Source organism: Scyliorhinus torazame, chromosome 5 (genome assembly GCF_047496885.1).
Source record: "Scyliorhinus torazame isolate Kashiwa2021f chromosome 5, sScyTor2.1, whole genome shotgun sequence".
NCBI classification, from domain to species: domain Eukaryota; kingdom Metazoa; phylum Chordata; class Chondrichthyes; order Carcharhiniformes; family Scyliorhinidae; genus Scyliorhinus; species Scyliorhinus torazame.
Genome location: NC_092711.1, coordinates 91,672,956 through 91,691,613, shown reverse-complemented (window position 1 = coordinate 91,691,613; position 18,658 = coordinate 91,672,956). Strand labels below are relative to the sequence as shown.

Here is an 18,658-nt window from a genome sequence, read left to right as displayed (position 1 = left end):
GACCCCACCAGGGCACCCCGCACCCCTCTCTGTCGCCTCCACTGTCCCCAGATATTCAATGTTGCCGCCACCACCGGGTTCGTGGTAAACCTTTTTGGCGAGAACGGTAGCGGCTCCATCATCCATTTACGTATCATTGCCACATTGGCGGCCCAATAGTAATCGCCCAAGTTCGGTAGTGCCAATCCTCCTCTGTCCCTGCTACGCTGAAGGAACCCCCTCCTTACTCTCGGAACTTTCCCTGCCCACACGAAGCTCGTGATGCTCCTGTCTATTTTATTGAAAAAGGTCTTAGTGATTAGTAGAGGGAGACATTGAAATACAAATAAGAACCTCGGGAGGACCATCATCTTAATTGCCTGCACCCTGCCCGCCAGCGACAGAGGCTGCATGTCCCACCTCTTGAAGTCCTCCTCCATTTGTTCTACCAGCCATGTCAGATTAAGTCTGTGCAAGGTTCCCCAGCTCCTAGCGATCTGAATCCCCAGGTATCGGAAGTTTCATTCCACTTTCCTTAGAGGCAGGCCTTCTATCCCTCTACTCTGGTCCCCTGGATGTATCACAAATAATTCACTCTTCCCCATGTTTAGCCTATACCCCGAGAAATCCCCGAACTCCCTCAACATTCGCATAACCTTTATCATCCCCCCCCGCTGGGTCCGACACGTATAACAATAGGTCATCTGCGTATAGCGAGACTCGGTGTTCCTCTCCCCCCCTAATCACCCCTCTCCATTTCCTGGAGTCTCTCAACGCCATGGCCAGAGGTTCAATTGCCAACGCGAACAACAATGGAGACAGCGGGCATCCCTGTCTTGTTCCTCTATATAGTCGGAAATACTCCGATCTTTGTCGACCCGTAACTACACTTGCCGTTGGAGCCCCATAAAGAAGTTTGACCCAGCTAATAAACCCGTTCCCAAACCCAAACCTCCTTAACACTTCCCATAAATACTCCCACTCCACCCTATCAAATGCCTTCTCTGCATCCATTGCCGCCACTATCTCTGCCTCCCCCTCCACTGGGGGCATCATTATCACCCCTAATAGTCGTCGCACGTTAACATTCAGTTGTCTCCCTTTTACGAACCCTGTCTGGTCTTCGTGCACCACCCCTGGGACACAGTCCTCTATCCTCGATGCCAGCACCTTTGCCAACAATTTGGCGTCCACGTTCAATAATGAAATAGGTCTATAGGACCCGCACTGCAACGGATCTTTATCCCTCTTCAAAATTAGCGATATCGTCGCCTCCAACATTGTCGGGGGTAAAGTCCCTCCTTCCCTGGCCTCATTGAACGTCCTCACCATCGACGGGGCCAACAAGTCCACATATTTTCTGTAAAATTCCACCGGGAACCCGTCCGGTCCCAGAGCCTTCCCTGCTTGCATGCTTCCCAGCCCCTTAATAACCTCGTCCACCCCAATCGGTGCCCCCAGGCCTACCACCTCCTGCTCCTCCACCCTCGGGAACCTCAATTGATCCAGGAACTGCCGCATCCCCTCCTCTCCCTCTGGGGGTTGAGACCTATACAGTCCCTCATAAAAGGTCTTGAACACCTCATTTATCTTTCCTGCTCTTCGCACCGTGTTTCCCTTTTCGTCTCTAATTCCTCCTATCTCCCTCGCTGCTGCCCTCTTTCGCAATTGATGCGCCAATAGGCGACTAGCCTTTTCCCCATATTCATACCTCCTCCCTGTGCCTTCCTCCACAGTACCTCCGCCTTTCTGGTGGTCAGAAGGTCAAACTCCGTCTGGAGTCGTCTCCTCTCCCTGTACAGTCCCTCCTCCGGGGTCTCTGCAAATTCCCTATCCACCCTTAAAATCTCCCCCAGTAATCTTTCCCTTTCCTTGGCCTCTGTTTTCCTTTTGTGGGCCCCAATGGAGATCAGCTCTCCTCTGACCACCGCTTTTAGTGCTTCCCATACCACTCCCACAGGGACCTCGCCGTCGTCATTGACCTCCAGGTATCTCTCAATACACCCCCGCACTCTTGCACACACTCCCTCATCCGCCATCAATCCCACATCTAATCGCCAGAGTGCTCTCTGCTCCCTTTCCTCTCCTAATTCCAGGTCCACCCAGTGTGGGGCATGATCCGAAACCGCTATGGCTGAGTACTCAGCTTCTTCCACCCTAGAGATCAACGACCTTCCCAAAACAAAAAAATCTATCCGGGAGTACACTTTATGGACATGGGAGAAGAAGGAGAACTCCCTAGCCCTAGGTCTTAGAAATCGCCATGGATCCACTCCCCCCATTTGGTCCATAAACCCCTTAAGCACCTTGGCCGCTGCCGGCCTTCTTCCGGTCCTTGAGCTGGATCTATCTAGCCCCGGGTCCAGCACAGTATTAAAGTCCCCTCCTAAAATAAAGTTTCCTACCTCCAGGTCCGGTATACGCCCCAGCATCCGTCTCATAAATCCCGCATCGTCCCAGTTCGGGGCATATACATTAACCAACACGACCTCCATTCCCTCCAGCCTGCCACTCACCATTACATATCTACCTCCGCTATCTGCTACGATGTTCTTTGCTTCAAATACTACCCGTTTCCCCACCAAAATGGCCACCCCTCTGTTCTTTGCGTCTAGTCCTGAGTGGAACACCTGTCCCACCCATCCTTTCCTTTACCTAACTTGGTCCGCCACCTTTAGGTGCGTCTCTTGGAGCATAACCACGTTTGCCCTTAGTCCTTTCAAATGCGCGAGCGCTCGGGCCCTTTTTATCGGTCCGTTCAGGCCTCTCACGTTCCACGTGGTCAGCCTCACTAGGGGGCTACCTGCCCCCCTCCCATGTCGACTAGCCATTACCTTCTCTAGGCCAGTCCCATATCCCGCCTCCGCGCTCCCACTCGCTCTCCCAGCATCACATACCATCCCCGTCCACCCACTCTTTAGCCATTTCCTTTTGGATTTCCGCAGCAGCAACCCAGTTGTCCCCCCCCCCCCCAGATCTCTTTCTAGCGTGATTGCTCCCCCCATATTACTTCCGTAAGTCAGCTGACTTCAACTGACCCCGGCTGCTCCTGCTCACTCCTCGACCCCCCCGTGTGGGGAACTTCCATCCGCCTTGCACCTATCTTCCCGCCATATTCTTTCTGGCGCAGGAACATCCCTTTACCTGACCCGCCTCTTGTGGCGCAGCTCCCTTTCCCCTCCCCCTCCCCTTCCTCATTCTCCATCTATGTCCCGTCTTTCCCCCCTCACCGGCGCCCACATTTCCCAATGTCTCCCCCCTTCCCAATTTACTTCTCAATTAACTTCAACCATAACATTAACAATAACATTTCCTGCAGCATCAGTCCCTCAGTTCCAATCCAATTTCTCCTCTTTGATAAAGGTCCATGCTTCCTCCGCCGTCTCGAAATAATGGTGTCTCTCCTGATACGTGGCCCATAGTCTTGCCGGCTGCAGCATCCCGAACTTCACCTTTTTATGCAACACTTCCTTGGCTCGGTTAAATCTCGCCCTCCTTCTCGCCACCTCCGCACTCCAATCCTGGTACACCCGTACCACTGCATTCTCCCATCTGCTACTCCGCACCTTTTTAGCCCATCTCAGGACCTCTTCTCTATCCTTAAGGCGGTGAAATCGCACGATTATCGCCCTGGGTGGTTCTCTCGCTTTTGGTCTTCTCGCCGGGATCCGATGTGCCCACTCCACCTCCAAGGGGCCCGTAGGGGCCTCAGCACCCATCAGTGAGCTCAGCATCGTACTTGCATAAGCTCCACAGTCCACTCCTTCCACACCCTCAGGGAGACCCAGTATCCGAAGGTTCTTCCTTCGCGCTCCGTTTTCTAGGGCCTCGATCCTTTCAGTACACTTTTTATGCAGTGCCTCGTGCCTCGGTGTCTTAACCGCCAGGCCCAGGATCTCGTCCTCATTATCCGTCACCTTCTGCTCCACCACGCGGAGCTCTGTCTCCTGGGTCTTTTGTGTCTCCTTGAGCCCCTCAATTGCCTGTAGCATCGGGGTCAGCACCTCCCTCTTCAGCAGCTCCACGCACCTTCTCAAAAATTCATCCTGCTCGGGCCCCCATGTCGCCTGCGCTTTCTCCGCCGCCATCTTGTGTCTTCTTCCTTTCTGTCTCTTTGGTCGACGATTCCTCGCGCTGCAGCCGCCGCCGCCGGTTTTTTCCTCCTTCGTTAGGGGGGGGACTCCCTATTCACTCACCGTACACCGAGTTGCGTCGCCCAAAAATTTCCCGTTGGGGCTCTTAAAAGAGCCCGAAGGTCCGTCGGAGCTGGAGCCGCCGAAACGTGCGGCTAGCTAGGCATCACCGCAACCGGCGTGCTGATTCATGTTGATTGACAGATCCAAGCTCAGCTCACTGCTTCCTGACCAGGACACAGAGATTAGAATGGGAGCAAGGGTAGGCCATTCGGCCCACCGAGTCTGCTCCACTATTCAATGCGATCCTTGGTCACTCTACTTCAGCACCCTTTTCCCACATGATCCCCATATCTCTTAATATCTTCAATATCTAGAAACATATCAATATTTGTCTTGAACATACCTGATGACTGAGGCTCCACATTTCTCTGAGGTAGAGAATTCCAAAGCTTCACCACATCCTCGAGTGAAGAAATCCCTCCTCATCTCAGCTTGCTCTCTATTTTTCTACCTGTTCCCCATAACCCTTAACTCCATTGTCAATAAAATATCGGTCAAACTTGTGCTTCAATATATTCAATGACCCCCAGATACAACTGGTCCCTGTGGAAGAGAAATCCAAAGAGTCACAACCCTTTGAGGAAGAGATGACTGGAAATCCATAACGTAGCTAGTCTTTTATTACAAGACGAGAAATAATAATACATTTACTTTATTACAGAACGGTAAATAATATATCTAATCTGTACCACGTAACAACACTAGACATTTCTCTGTCCATTATTAATTTAATTGCCCTGAAATGTCAGCCATCTCCTGGGGAACCCACCACTTCAATTGTGAACATTAGGAAAGAGACAAGCCGTTTTTGAAATAAATTTAGAGCAACCAATTGTTTTTTTTGTAATTAAGGTGCAATTTAGCGTGGCCAATCCACCTACCTTGCACATCTTTGGGTGGCGGAGGTGACACCCACGCAGACACGGGAGAATGTGCAAACTCCACATGGACAGTGACCTGGGGCCGGGATCGAACCCGGGTCCTTAGCGCCACGAGGTAGCAGTGCTAACCACTGTGCCATCCTTTTAGTCAGTCAAATAAATGCATAAACCTGTTAAGGAGATCGGTGGGAGTAGTTGGAAACACTTTGTGGAGCCGCGAATCATGTAATTTTTTTTCCCCCAATAAAGGGGCAATTTAGCATGGTTCCAGGCTGGGCTCAAATCATCAATGAGAACTCTGATCTCTGGCACGGAAGGAAACCCTGGCAGGTGGGCAGGGAGAATTCACAAACACCCACTGGAGGCCCCAAACCCCCAATAAGACCCATTGGTTTTATTGTCAGTCTGCAGACAGGAGCTGGAGAACTGAACCCAGGCAGAGGGAGCGAGAAAACTGGGAGCGGAGGAAAGAAATGGTGCAGATTGTGAGATGGGTTTGGATTGCAGCCCAGGGAGGAGGGAGAGTGTGTGGGACGGGGATTTACAGATTTGGGGGAACAAGAGAGGGAAAAATGTTCCAGAAAAACGAGAATTGTCTGTTCTAAATTTCTATCCTCGACTGACAGTGATGACTTTTGTTTGTTTTAATTACAAAAAAAATAAATTTAAAGTACCCAATTCTTTTTTTCCAATTAAAGAGTAATTTTAGCGTGGCCAATTCACCTACCCGGCACATCTTTTTGGATCGTGGGGGCCAGATCCACGCAGACACGGGGAGAAGGTGCAAATTACATTTGGACAGTGACCCGGGGCCGGGATCAAACCCGAGTCCTCGGCTAACGACTGAGCCACCATACCTGCCCCTAGTGAAGACTTTTGTAAACTCCTTTTACAGGATATTACAAGGGGAGGATTTACAGACGGAAAATCAAATCAAATTTCACATCAAGATTTCACAGAGTCACTCTATTCAGGACCTGAATATCAGTGGCCTGTGAATGTGGAAGAAGAAATGTTTGTCTGTTCTCTCTGTCGGAAAAGATTTTGAAGATCAGTGTGACTGAAAAACCCTGATACACACACAGTCGACTCGAGTGAGAGTGTTCCAGTGAACTGACTGTGGAAAGAGCTTTAACCAGTTACACAGTCTGAAAAAACATCACCCAATTCAGAGCGGGGACAGACTGTACACATGCTCTCTGTGGGGACAAGACATAAACTGATCGTCAACGTGGAGGGACAAGGAAATGAAATGAAAATCGCTTATTGTCACAAGTAGGCTTCAATGAAGTTACTGTGAAAAGCCCCTAGTCGCCACATTGCGGCGCCTGTTCGGGGAGACTGTTACGGGAATTGAACCGTGCTGCTGGCCTGCCTTGGTCTGCTTTCAAAGCCAGCGATTTAGCCCTGTGCTAAACAGTCCCAGGACACCTGCAGCATGCTGTAACCGTGGAATTGAGGGGACTGTGGGAAGGGATTCAAGTCCCTATGTGAGCTGGGAACTCATCGCCGCAGTCACACCAGCGACAGACCATTCACCTGTTCTGAGTGTGGGAAGGGACTCACTCAGTTATCCAAATGAGGATGTGGGAGCTGAGCTGGCGAGGAAGCGAGCGGCCTTTAATCAGGTGCAGGCTGTTCTGTGTAAGAAAGGAGTTTGATTCAGGGGGTATGCCCGGCAAAGCTGCGGCACACACATGAGTCCAAAGACTTCCATTTCGAGACTATGGAGGAGGTGAATATTGTAAAGCATGGACTGGGGTCCAGATATCTGTATTGGACAAGATCTATGTTTCCTGTGGGGTGGGATGGGTGTTGTGAATTTTTAGAAAATCTGTTTTCTGTGTGGAGATGAAGGAAGGGCAAGGTAGAGATATGGGGGAGTCAGCTGGTGAATAGGAGTGAGATGGGGGAGTGGGGGGGGGGGGGGGTGAAGCTGCAGCCGGTGAACCAGTTTTGGCTGGTTCAACAAGCTTAGCTTCTGGGCTGGAGCCTGGGGGATGGGTTTGGATCTTGGGTTTGGTTTCAATTTGTGTGTCTCGGTGGGGCGTTGGTGGGAAATGGGGGGGAGACGTGTTAGCTCGCTGATGATGATTATGGAACTGTATTTGTTTCACTCCGAGGGTGTGTGTGTGGCGGCCATCTTGGGTGGACCCTATGCCTGTACTTTTTCAAGATTTGCTGGATAGTCCCTCACAGTGGAAATGGCTGTTCCGTGATGGAGAGTGAGGGGGGGCAGGGGTGGGGGGGGGGGGGGGGGGACCCCTGATTCGGGGCTGGTAACCTGGAACATAAGGGGATTGGGTGGGCCAGTGAAGGTCGAGGGCTTTCGCTCATCTGAAGATCCTAAATGCTGGTGTGGTGTTTTTGCTGGAGATTCACTTGCGGATTAGAGATCAGGCCAGACTGCGGAGGGGTGAGCCAAGTGTTTCACTCAGGCTTTGACAGAAGGGCTCGATGTGCTGCAATTCTAATCAATAAGCAGGTCCTTCTTTTGGTCGCTCGGATCATTGCGGACACTAATGGGAAATACGTGGTGGTCAGTGGGTCATTGGCGGGTAGATTAGTGGAGCTGGTGAATGTCTATGCCCCTAACTGGGACGATGTGGCACATGTAGAAAAATTGTTAGGATCCATCCCAGACCTGGATACACATCAATTGATTCTTGGAGAAAACTTCAATTATGTACTGGATCCTAAAATGGACTGGTCTAAGCTGATTCAACCACGACAAAAAGAAAAATAGAGTGAAATCTGGACAGACCACCCGGCAATGACCCAGGCACCGGAAACGACAACAGCAAACCCGGCAACAGATAAAGAAATTTGTTCCCATCTGCAGATGATAAATGAATTATGGGACACAGATTTAAGATTGTGAGCAAGATCTACAGGGGAGATATAAGGAAGAAATTTTACACAGTGAGTGGTAATGATCTGAACTCAATGCTTACACACAAATCTTGATAATCTCCAGATCCTGATAGAACATACAGTGCAGGAGGAGGCCATTTGGCCCATCGAGTCTGCACCAACCCACTTAAGCCCTTATTTCCACCCTATCCCCGTAACCCAATAACCCCTCCTAATCTTTCTGGTCACTGAGGGCAATTTATCATGGCCAATCCACCTAACCTGCAGGTCTTTGGACTGTGGGAGGAAACCTGAGCACCAGGAGGAAACCCAAGCAGACACAGGTAGAACGTGCAGACTCCGCATAGACAGTGGCCCAACGGGGAATTGAACCTGGGACCCTGGCGCTGTGAAGCCACAATGCTATCCACTTGTTCTACAGTGCTGCCTGATAACCCGACTGGAGCTGTCAGAATCTGATGTGAGGATTGGTTGTGAGTTTCCTGCCTGCGAAACCCTTTCTAAACTCCTGTGAATGAAGTTTATAAAGGCATCACTGTCAGTCCAGAAATAAAATTCAGGAAAGATAACCATTTCTCCTGGTTTAAATTTGCTGTGTGTAAATCCTCCCCTACTAATCCCCTGTAAAAGGAGTTTCCAAAATTAATCACTGTCAGACCAGAATAGAAATCAACGACATTCTCCCCTCCTGCTCCCTGGTCGAGGATGACCACTCACACCCCCGCTGCACATTGACCCTCATCGACATCAGCAGTCCCCTGATTTGAGGGTGATGTTGACTCAGGATTGCAAGTTTCTGCCCTGGGTCTTCATGTGACTGAACAGCGCCGCAGATCTTTGTACACATGGGGCAGGGCGTCCAATGAGACAGTGAAATCTGGAAAGCCGGTTTTCTTCCTTTTCTTTCCATCTCTGCCACCGCTTTGCATCATCTATAAGACATTGGGACTCTAAGAGTAATCCAGTTTGATGGACAAGTTGTCTCCATTCTGAACAATGGGGAACAAGCTCCTCCCACTGATTGAAACATCGCCCCGACAAAGATGACAAACGCGCATGCGCGCTGATGCACATCCAATAAAGATGGCGGCCGGTATTCCGAGCCAAACATGAGGAGCTGCAGCTCCGCTCGGTACAAACTGGGTCCCGTAAACTTTTCCGAGGTTTGCGATTGCAACAACTTTACACAACATGTCTGCCCACTGCCAAGATCTCTCGCTCCTTCCATATTGTTGAACGCCTCTTACCAATTTCGGATGTGAAGACACAGCCCTTCTCGATTGCCATTACCCACACTGCGCATGCTTGAATCACAGTGGACCCGCCCCTCATTCACTCCGATTGGTGGGAGGACCAGCCGCCTTCATTCGGTCATCCAGGCCCGCCCCCTCTCCCCATTGGTCCAGAGCTGCCGCCAATCAATCCCCGGGAATTGTAGTTTGGAGCATGCGCGGTACAACTGCTATAGTTGGACACCTGTGCGCAGGCGCAGGGATGGAGTTTGGAGCATGCGCAGTTCCAGTGTTGTCCTCGAGGAGAGAGTCCTTTGTCCTGGAGAAGCGGAGTCAGCGTCAGGCGGTGAGAGGGAGGATTTGGAAATACTTTGTGGATCCGCAAACCCTTCACAATTGGTAGCTCCCTAGTTTGCAGCTGTGTGGCTTCTCCCCCCAGGTTAACGGGCACCATCCTGCTTCAGACACTGGAGGATGGTTCACAGCAGAGGATGGGGGAGGGGGACAAGAAATAAGAGCTTACACTTTGCACTCAAATCAATGAGGACTCTTATCTCTGGCAAGGAAGGAAACCCTGGCAGGTGGGTGGGGAGGATTCACAAACACCCGCTGGAGGCCCCAAATCCTCAATAAGACCCATTGGTTTTATTGTCAGTCTGCAGACAGGAGCTGGAGAACTGAACCCAGGCAGAGGAGAGGGAGGGAGAAAACTGGGAGTGGAGGAAAGAAATGGTGCAGATGGCGAGATGGGTTTGGATTTCAGCCCAGGGAGGAAGGAGACTGTGTGGGACCGGGATTTACAGCTTTGGGGGAACAAGAGAGGAAAAAATGTTCCAGAGAAACGAGAATTGTCTCTTCAAAATTTCTACCCTATGCTGGACTGACAGTGATGACTTTTGTAAATTCCTTTTATAGATTGAGCGAGGAAACTAAAACGAAACAATCTCTGAAAGAGATTCCATCAGGACCTGAATATCATCAGCTTTTCAATGTGGAATGAGAGAATTGTTCTATCTGAAAAAAATATTTAAAACATCAATGTGGCAGGAAAAGCATTGAGACGCACACACACGTGAGTGAGAGTGTTCCAGTGAACATATTGTGAAAAGAGCTTTAACCAGTTACACAGCCTGACAAAACATCACACCATTCACAGTGAGGAGAAACCGTACACGTGTTGTGTGTGTGGATGGGACAACTGATCATCCAACCTGGACAGACACAAGGACACCTGCACCATGGAGAAACCGTGGAAATGTCGGGACTGTGGGACGGGATTCAAATGCCCATCCACGCTAGAAACTCACCGACGCAGTCACACTGGGGAGAGACCATTCACCTGCTCTGTGTGTTGCAAAGGATTCACGGAGTTATCCAGTCTCCAGTCACACCAGCTCATTCACACTCAGGAGAAGCCATTCAGCTGCACTTTCTGTGGGAAGAGCTTCAGGCAAGGAAGGCAAGCAAAAACCAAGATGGCGTCGGAAGGTGGCAGTTTAATATGGGGCCCTGAACAACACGAGTTTTTGAAACGCTGCGTGGAAGAACTCAAAAAGGAAATGAAGAAGGAGCTGTTGGCCCCGATATTACAGGCGATCGAAGGGCTAAAGGAGGAGCAAAAGACCCAGGAGCGGGAGCTTCGGGTCGTGAAGGCAAAGGCTGCCGAGAATGAGGACGACATACAGGGCCTGGTGGTGAAGACGGAGATGCACGAGGCACACCATAAACGATGTGTGGAAAGGCTGGAGGCGCTGGAGAACAACGCGAGGAGGAACAACCTAAGGATTCTTGGCCTTCCTGAAGGTGCGGAGGGAGCGGACGTCGGGGCATATGTGAGCACGATGCTGCACTCGTTAATGGGAGTGGAGGCCCCGGCGGGTCCGCTGGAGGTGGAGGGAGCATACCGAGTGATGCCGCGAGGACCGAGAGCAGGAGAAATTCCTAGAGCCATAGTGGTGAGATTCCTCCGTTTTAAGGACAGAGAGATGGTCCTTAGATGGGCAAAGAAAACTCGGAGCAGTAAGTGGGAGAACGCGGTGATCCGCGTATACCAAGACCGGAGTGCGGAGGTGGCGAGAAGGAGGGCGAGCTTTAATCGGGCCAAGGCGGTGCTTCACAAAAAGAAGATAAAATTCGGAATGCTGCAACCGGCAAGACTGTGGGTCACATATCAAGGGAGGCACCACTACTTTGAGACGGCGGATGAGGCGTGGACTTTTATCGTGGAAGAAAAATTGGAATGAGCGGGTTATTAAAAAAAGAACGTTTGAAACAAAGTGGTGGGGCGAGTATGAGGGGCGAAGAAGGGGGGAAAGAGGAGTTTTATGTTATTAATCCTGCGATGTGGTAACTTTTCTCTCTTCCACAGGTGGTGGTGGGGGGAGGAAAGGAGGTGGAAGAGATGGGGCGTTGGCCATTGGGGGCGGGGCCAAGGGGGAAGCGCTGGCTCGGTTCCCGCGCTATGATAATCATGGCGGGAATAGGGAAGCAGGAAGGAGGGGGTGTCGCACGGTGCGAGCCGAGGTCACGGGGGGAAGCCGAGGTCGGCCAGAGTTTGCTGACTTCTGGGAGCAACATGGGTGGTGTAACTACGCGAGTGGGGGATCTAGCGGGGGGGGTGGGAGGGGGGAATTATTGGGCTGCTGCTGCTGGGGAGAGGGGGGAGCTGGTATGGGGTGGGATGGGCGGGGGGGCACCGCCTGGGGGGGACACAGCTGCGTGGGAACGGGTGAGGAGCTGGAAAAAGGAGATGGCTAATCGACAAGGGGGGGGGGGTAAAAAGCCCCCCAACCCGGCTGATCACGTGGAACGTGAGAGGGCTGAACGGGCCGATAAAGAGGGCACGGGTACTCTCACACCTTAAGAAACTTAAGGCAGACGTGGTTATGTTACAGGAAACGCACTTGAAACTGATAGACCAGGTTAGACTACGCAAAGGTTGGGTGGGGCAGGTGTTCCATTCGGGGTGAGATGCGAAAAACAGGGGGGTGGCTATATTAGTGGGGAAGCGGGTAATGTTTGAGGCAAAGACTATAGTGGCGGATAGCGGGGGCAGATACGTGATGGTGAGTGGCAAACTACAGGGGGAGACGGTGGTTTTGGTAAACGTATATGCCCCGAACTGGGATGATGCCAATTTTATGAGGCGTATGCGAGGACGCATCCCGGACCTAGAGGTGGGAAAGTTGGTAATGGGGGGAGATTTCAATACGGTGTTGGAACCAGGGCTGGACAGGTCGAGGTCCAGGACTGGAAGGAGGCCGGCAGCAGCCAAGGTGCTTAAAGATTTTATGGAGCAGATGGGAGGAGAAGACCCGTGGAGATTTAGCAGACCGAGGAGTAAGGAGTTTTCGTTTTTCTCCTATGTCCACAAAGTCTATTCGCGAATAGACTTTTTTGTTTTGGGAAGGGCGTTGATCCCGAAGGTGAGGGGAACGGAGTATACGGCTATAGCCATTTCGGATCACGCTCCACATTGGGTGGACTTAGAGATAGGGGAGGAAACAGAACAGAAGGGCGCCCACACTGGAGAATGGACATGGGACTAATGGCAGATGAGGGGGGGTGTCGAAGGGTGAGGGGGTGCATTGAAAAGTACTTGGAACTCAATGACAATGGGGGGGTCCACGTGGGAGTGGTCTGGGAGGCGCTGAAGGCAGTGGTTAGAGGGGAGCTGATATCAATAAGGGCACATAAAGGAAATCAGGAGAGAAGGGAACGGGAGCGGTTGCTGCAAGAACTTCTGAGGGTGGACAGGCAATATGCGGAGGCACCGGAGGAGGGACTGTACAGGGAAAGGCAAAGGCTACACGTAGAATTTGACTTGCTGACAACGGGTTCTGCAGAGGCACAGTGGAGGAAGGCACAGGGTGTACAGTACGAATATGGGGAGAAGGCGAGCAGGTTGCTGGCCCACCAATTGAGGAAAAGGGGAGCAGCGAGGGAAATAGGGGGAGTGAGGGATGAGGAAGGAGAGATGGAGCGGAGAGAGTGAATGGCATGTTCAAGGCATTTTATAAAAAATTATACGAAGCTCAACCCCCGGATGGGAGGGAGAGAATGATGGGCTTTCTGGACCGGCTGGAATTTCCCAAGGTGGAGGAGCAGGAAAGGGTGGGACTGGGAGCACAGATTGAAATAGAGGAAGTAGTGAAAGGAATTAGGAGCATGCAGGCGGGGAAGGCTCCGGGACCGGATGGATTCCCAGTTGAATTTTACACGAAATATGTGGACTTGCTCGCCCCGCTACTGATGAGGACCTTTAATGAGGCAAAGGAAAGGGGACAGCTGCCCCCGACTATGTCTGAGGCAACGATATCGCTTCTCCTAAAGAAGGAAAAGGACCCGCTGCAATGCGGGTCCTATAGACCTATTTCCCTCCTAAATGTAGACGCTAAGATTCTGGCCAAGGTAATGGCAATGAGGATAGAGGATTGTGTCCCGAGGGTGGTCCATGAGGACCAAACTGGGTTTGTGAAAGGGAGACAGCTGAATACGAATATACGGAGGCTGCTAGGGGTAATGATGATGCCCCCACCAGAGGGGGAAGCGGAGATAGTGGTGATGATGGATGCTGAGAAAGCATTTGATAGAGTGGAGTGGGATTATTTGTGGGAGGTGCTGAGGAGATTTGGTTTTGGAGATGAGTATGTTGGATGGGTGCAGCTGTTGTATAGGGCCCCAGTGGCGAATGTGGTCACGAATGGACGGGGATCTGCATACTTTCGGCTCCATAGAGGGACAAGGCAGGGATGCCCTCTGTCCCCATTACTGTTTGCACTGGCGATTGAGCCCCTGGCAATAGCATTGAGGGGTTCCAAGAAGTGGAGGGGAGTACTTGGAGGAGGAGAAGAACACCGGGTATCTCTGTATGCGGATGATTTGTTATATGTAGCGGACCCGGCGGAGGGGATGCCAGAGATAATGCGGACACTTCGGGAGTTTGGAGAATTCTCAGGATATAAACTGAACATGGGGAAAAGTGAGTTGTTTGTGGTGCATCCAGGGGAGCAGAGCAGAGAAATAGAGGACTTTCCGCTGAGGAAGGTAACAAGAGACTTTCGTTACTTGGGGATCCAGATAGCCAAGAATTGGGGTACATTGCATAGGTTAAATTTAACGCGATTGGTGGAACAAATGGAGGAGGACTTCAAGAGATGGGACATGGTATCCCTGTCACTGGCAGGGAGGGCGCAGGCAGTTAAAATGGTAGTCCTCCCGAGATTCCTCTTTGTGTTTCAGTGCCTCCCGGTGGTGATCACGAAGGCTTTTTTCAAAAGGATCGAAAAGAGTATCATGAGTTTTGTGTGGGCCGGGAAGACCCCGAGAGTGAGGAAGGGATTCTTACAGCGTAGTAGGGATAGGGGGGGGGCTGGCACTACCGAGCCTAAGTGAGTACTACTGGGCCGCCAATATCTCAATGGTGAGTAAGTGGATGGGGGAAGAGGAGGGAGCGGCGTGGAAGAGATGGAGATGGCGTCCTGTAGGGGGACTAGCCTACAAGCTATGGTGACGGCCCCATTGCCGTTCTCACCGAAGAAATACACCACAAGCCCGGTGGTGGTGGCGACTTTGAAAATTTGGGGACAGTGGAGACGGCATAGGGGAAAGACGGGAGCCTTGGTGGGGTCCCTGATAAGAAACAACCATAGGTTTGCCCCGGGGAGAATGGATGGGGGATTTGGAATATGGCAAAGAGCAGGAGTAACGCAACTGAAAGATCTGTTTGTGGATGGGAAGTTCGCAAGTCTGGGAGCGCTGACCGAGAAATATGGGTTGCCCCAAGGGAATGCATTCCGGTATACGCAACTGAGGGCTTTTGCGAGGCAGCAGGTGAGGGAATTCCCGCAGCTCCCGACGCATGAGGTGCAGGACAGAGTAATCTCAAAGACATGGGTGGGGGACGGTAAGGTGTCAGATATATATAGGGAAATGAGGGACGAGGGGGAGATTATGGTAGATGAGCTGAAAGGGAAATGGGAAGAAGAGCTGGGGGAGGAGATTGAGGAGGGGCTGTGGGCTGATGCCCTAAGTAGGGTAAACTCGTGTGCCAGGCTAAGCCTGATTCAATTTAAGGTGTTACACAGGGCGCATATGACTGGAGCATGGCTCAGTAAATTTTTGGGGGTAGAGGATAGGTGTGCGAGATGCTCGAGAAGCCCAGCGAATCACACCCACATGTTCTGGTCATGTCCGGCACTACAGGGGTTCAGGGTGGGGGTGACAAAGGTGCTTTCGAAAGTAGTGGGGGTCCAGGTCGAACCAAGCTGGGGGTTGGCTATATTTGGGGTTGCACAAGAGCCGGGAGTGCAGGAGGCAAGAGAGGCTGATGTTTTGGCCTTTGCGTCCCTAGTAGCCCGGCGCAGGATACTGTTGATGTGGAAGGAAGCCAAGCCCCCGGGGGTGGAGACCTGGATAAATGACATGGCAGGGTTTATAAAGCTGGAACGGATTAAGTTCGTCCTAAGGGGATCGGCTCAAGGGTTCACCAGGCGGTGGCAACCGTTCGTCGAATACCTCACAGAAAGATAGAGGGAATGGAAAAGAAGGCGGCAGCAGCAGCAGCCCAGGGGGGTGGGGGAGGAACCAAAAGGAGTCTCAGGGTTATTAATATATATGTATAATATGTATAGGTCGTTACTATAAATAATTGTATATTGGATTGTTAAACCATATTTTTGGAGAGTGTTTATCTGAGACAAGGCAGTTGCCATTTAGTTTTAGTTTTCGTTTTTGTTATATATTATTTATTCTTTGTTTATAAAACAGGTCATTGTTATTTATACTGTTATATTATTGTGTAAAGGATACACAATGTACTGTGATGGTTGACCAAAAATTTTCAATAAAATATTCTTTAAAAAAAAAGGGATTCAGTCGGCCATCCCACCTGCTGATACACCAGCGGGTTCACACTGGGGAGAAACCATTCACCTGCTCCGCGTGTGGAAAAGGATTTACTGATTCATCCTGCCTCCTGTCACACCAACGAACTCACACGGAGGAGACCATTCAGCTGCACATACTGTGGAAAGAGGTTCAGGAGTTCATCACACCTCATTTCACACCAACGTGTTCATACCGGAGAGAGACCGTTCTCCTGTCCTGAGTGTGGGAAGGGATTCACAAAGTCATCTAACCAGCTGACACACCAGCGAATTCACACTGGAGAGAGACCATTCACCTGCTCCGAGTGTGGGAAGAGTTTCATTAATTCGTCCAACCTTTTGGCGCACCAACGAATTCACAAGTGATTGCAGAGATTGGATTCTTCTCTTAATCACATCCAGCACTGAAACATGCCCATTCTGACAGTTCATGTTTGTTTCTGCTGTTTTGATGCTCCCAGTAACTGGGCTGGTTGTGTTCCTGGGGCTGCAGTTCCGCTGTCTGACCTTCCCTATAATTCAGGAACATTCATCAGAAATGAGTTTAGATGAACTTTTACTTCATTTGTAAAATTGATCTTTGATACATTTGTACTCCAATATCTGGAAGATTATACTGATGACCATCTCCAATTAGAAAGTGCTGATTGATCATTGCTGACAATTCTTACTGGTTTGTACATTACACACAGCGACACCTCCATTATCCAGCAGGAAGAAGGAGAATAGGAACTGGTGGAGAATCGAGAGTCTCCAAATGTTACCCCTGCCGCCTGGTACAGAAACCCCCGAGGACAGGAATGGAGACACGTTCAATTCAAGTACTGGACTGTAAGAAATCACCATCTAATAATCTTATAAAATTTTCAGAACGTTATTGAATATTATTGAAATAGCTCTCTCTCTCTCTCACTCTCCAGAAGAGCTTGTCATTTGAGGAGTGGTTGAGGACTCTGGCTGTGTACTCATTGAAGTTTAGAAGGATGAAGCGGGCTCCTATTGAAACTTACAGGATACTGAGAGGCCGCGGTAGAGTGGAGGGGGAGAGGATGTTTCCTCTAGTAGGAAAACCTAGAACCCGAGGGCACAGCCTCAGACTGAAGGGATGATCCTTAGAGATGAGGAAGACTTCCTTCAGCCAGAGGGTGGTGAATCTGTGGAACTCTTTGTCACAAAAGGCTGTGGAGGCCAAATCCCTTAGTCTCTTTAAGACAGAGATTGCTAGTTTCATGGTTAATAAGGGGATCAGGGGTTATGGGGAGAAGGCAGGAGAATGGGGCAGACTCGACAGGCCAAATGGCCTAATTCTGCTCCGATGTCTTATGGTCTTATGAAGACAGATTCCATAGTAGCTTGCTGGCCGACAAACACAGGATAGGTCTGTATTCTAAGGACATGTCTCTCGCACAGGCCCTGAAAAAGTCATTTCTAACCTGAATACAATTGGATCTCATGACCCATAGTAAACCAACTATCTGTGGTTTGACTGTAAAGAATCAAACTGGCTTTCGCAAGGAAAAATACCACTTTGCCAGGAAGATGAGCTTCAGCCCAACACCAACACATTGGCTTCTGCCAGTTAAAAATTCAGAGGAGACGGCCGCCACCAGCTACAGAGACCAGCTCTCACTCTGCAGCATCTGTCCGTCTGTCCTCTGGGACTGGTAAACCATTCTCACTCCCTGAGCTTCAACTCTCTTTCTGAAAGGGCTCCAGCCATGAGTCTGTAGCATGTTGAGCATTTATAACATTATGACGATGCCCTGGAATGAGTTGCTTCACCATTCCCACAAAGGCAGCCATCAGCAATTAATATTAGTCGACTCTAACTCCCCCACCACCGTCATCTACGATCCTCACCCTGACCCCATGAAGGGTGAGCTCCAGGTTTTCCCAGGCTTTGCAGCAGAGTGTGAACCAGTCACCTCTGATGATCCTGAGCTCCAGGTTTTCCCAAGCTTTGCAGCAGAGTGTGAACCAGTCACCGCTGATGATCCTGAGCTCCAGGTTTTCCCAGGCTTTGCAGCAGAGTGTGGACCAATCACCTCTGATGATCCTGAGGTCCAAGTTTTACCAGGCTTTGCAGCAGAGTGTGGACCAGTCACCTCTGATGATCCTGAGGTCCCGGCAGTTCTCGAGTCTGTGCCGGGTGTATTCACAATCCATAAACATGGTTATGGAGACATGTCCAAACTCAAAGATATAAGCGGACCGACACAGTGTCCCATGAAACAGTACCCTCTCCCTGCTGAGAGTACGACAGACACTCAAAACACCGTCCGGTCATTGTTAAAGAATGGTGTTGTACATAAACAGCAAAAATTCAAAAATAAATTGGTTTGAGGAAGAAGTTTGGAAACAATTGTTATTTAATCTAAAATGTTGCCAGCTTCTGTACTAATAAAAATTAAACAGTAAAATTACAACTGAGAAAAGGATTATGTTTGATTCCCAAAGGATAAGCTTCAGCCTTGAAGGATGTCCGGCAGAAATCCTGTTTGAATTTGGAATCATTTTGAAATGATAAAACATCAGGAGCTTTTACAATGGGTTAAAGTGAAAAATAAACAAACAAAATATATTAATGCCTGGAATCAATGGGAATGTTG

The 18,658-nt window shown here is 50.3% G+C and overlaps 1 protein-coding gene across 2 annotated transcripts in view; it reads right to left on the bottom strand.

Annotated features, from left to right (window-relative positions):
- The window catches only part of LOC140421475 (uncharacterized), an 856,937-nt gene that overhangs the window by 520,231 nt on the left and 318,048 nt on the right, over positions 1–18,658 (bottom strand). The gene's annotated exons all lie outside the window — the stretch shown is intronic.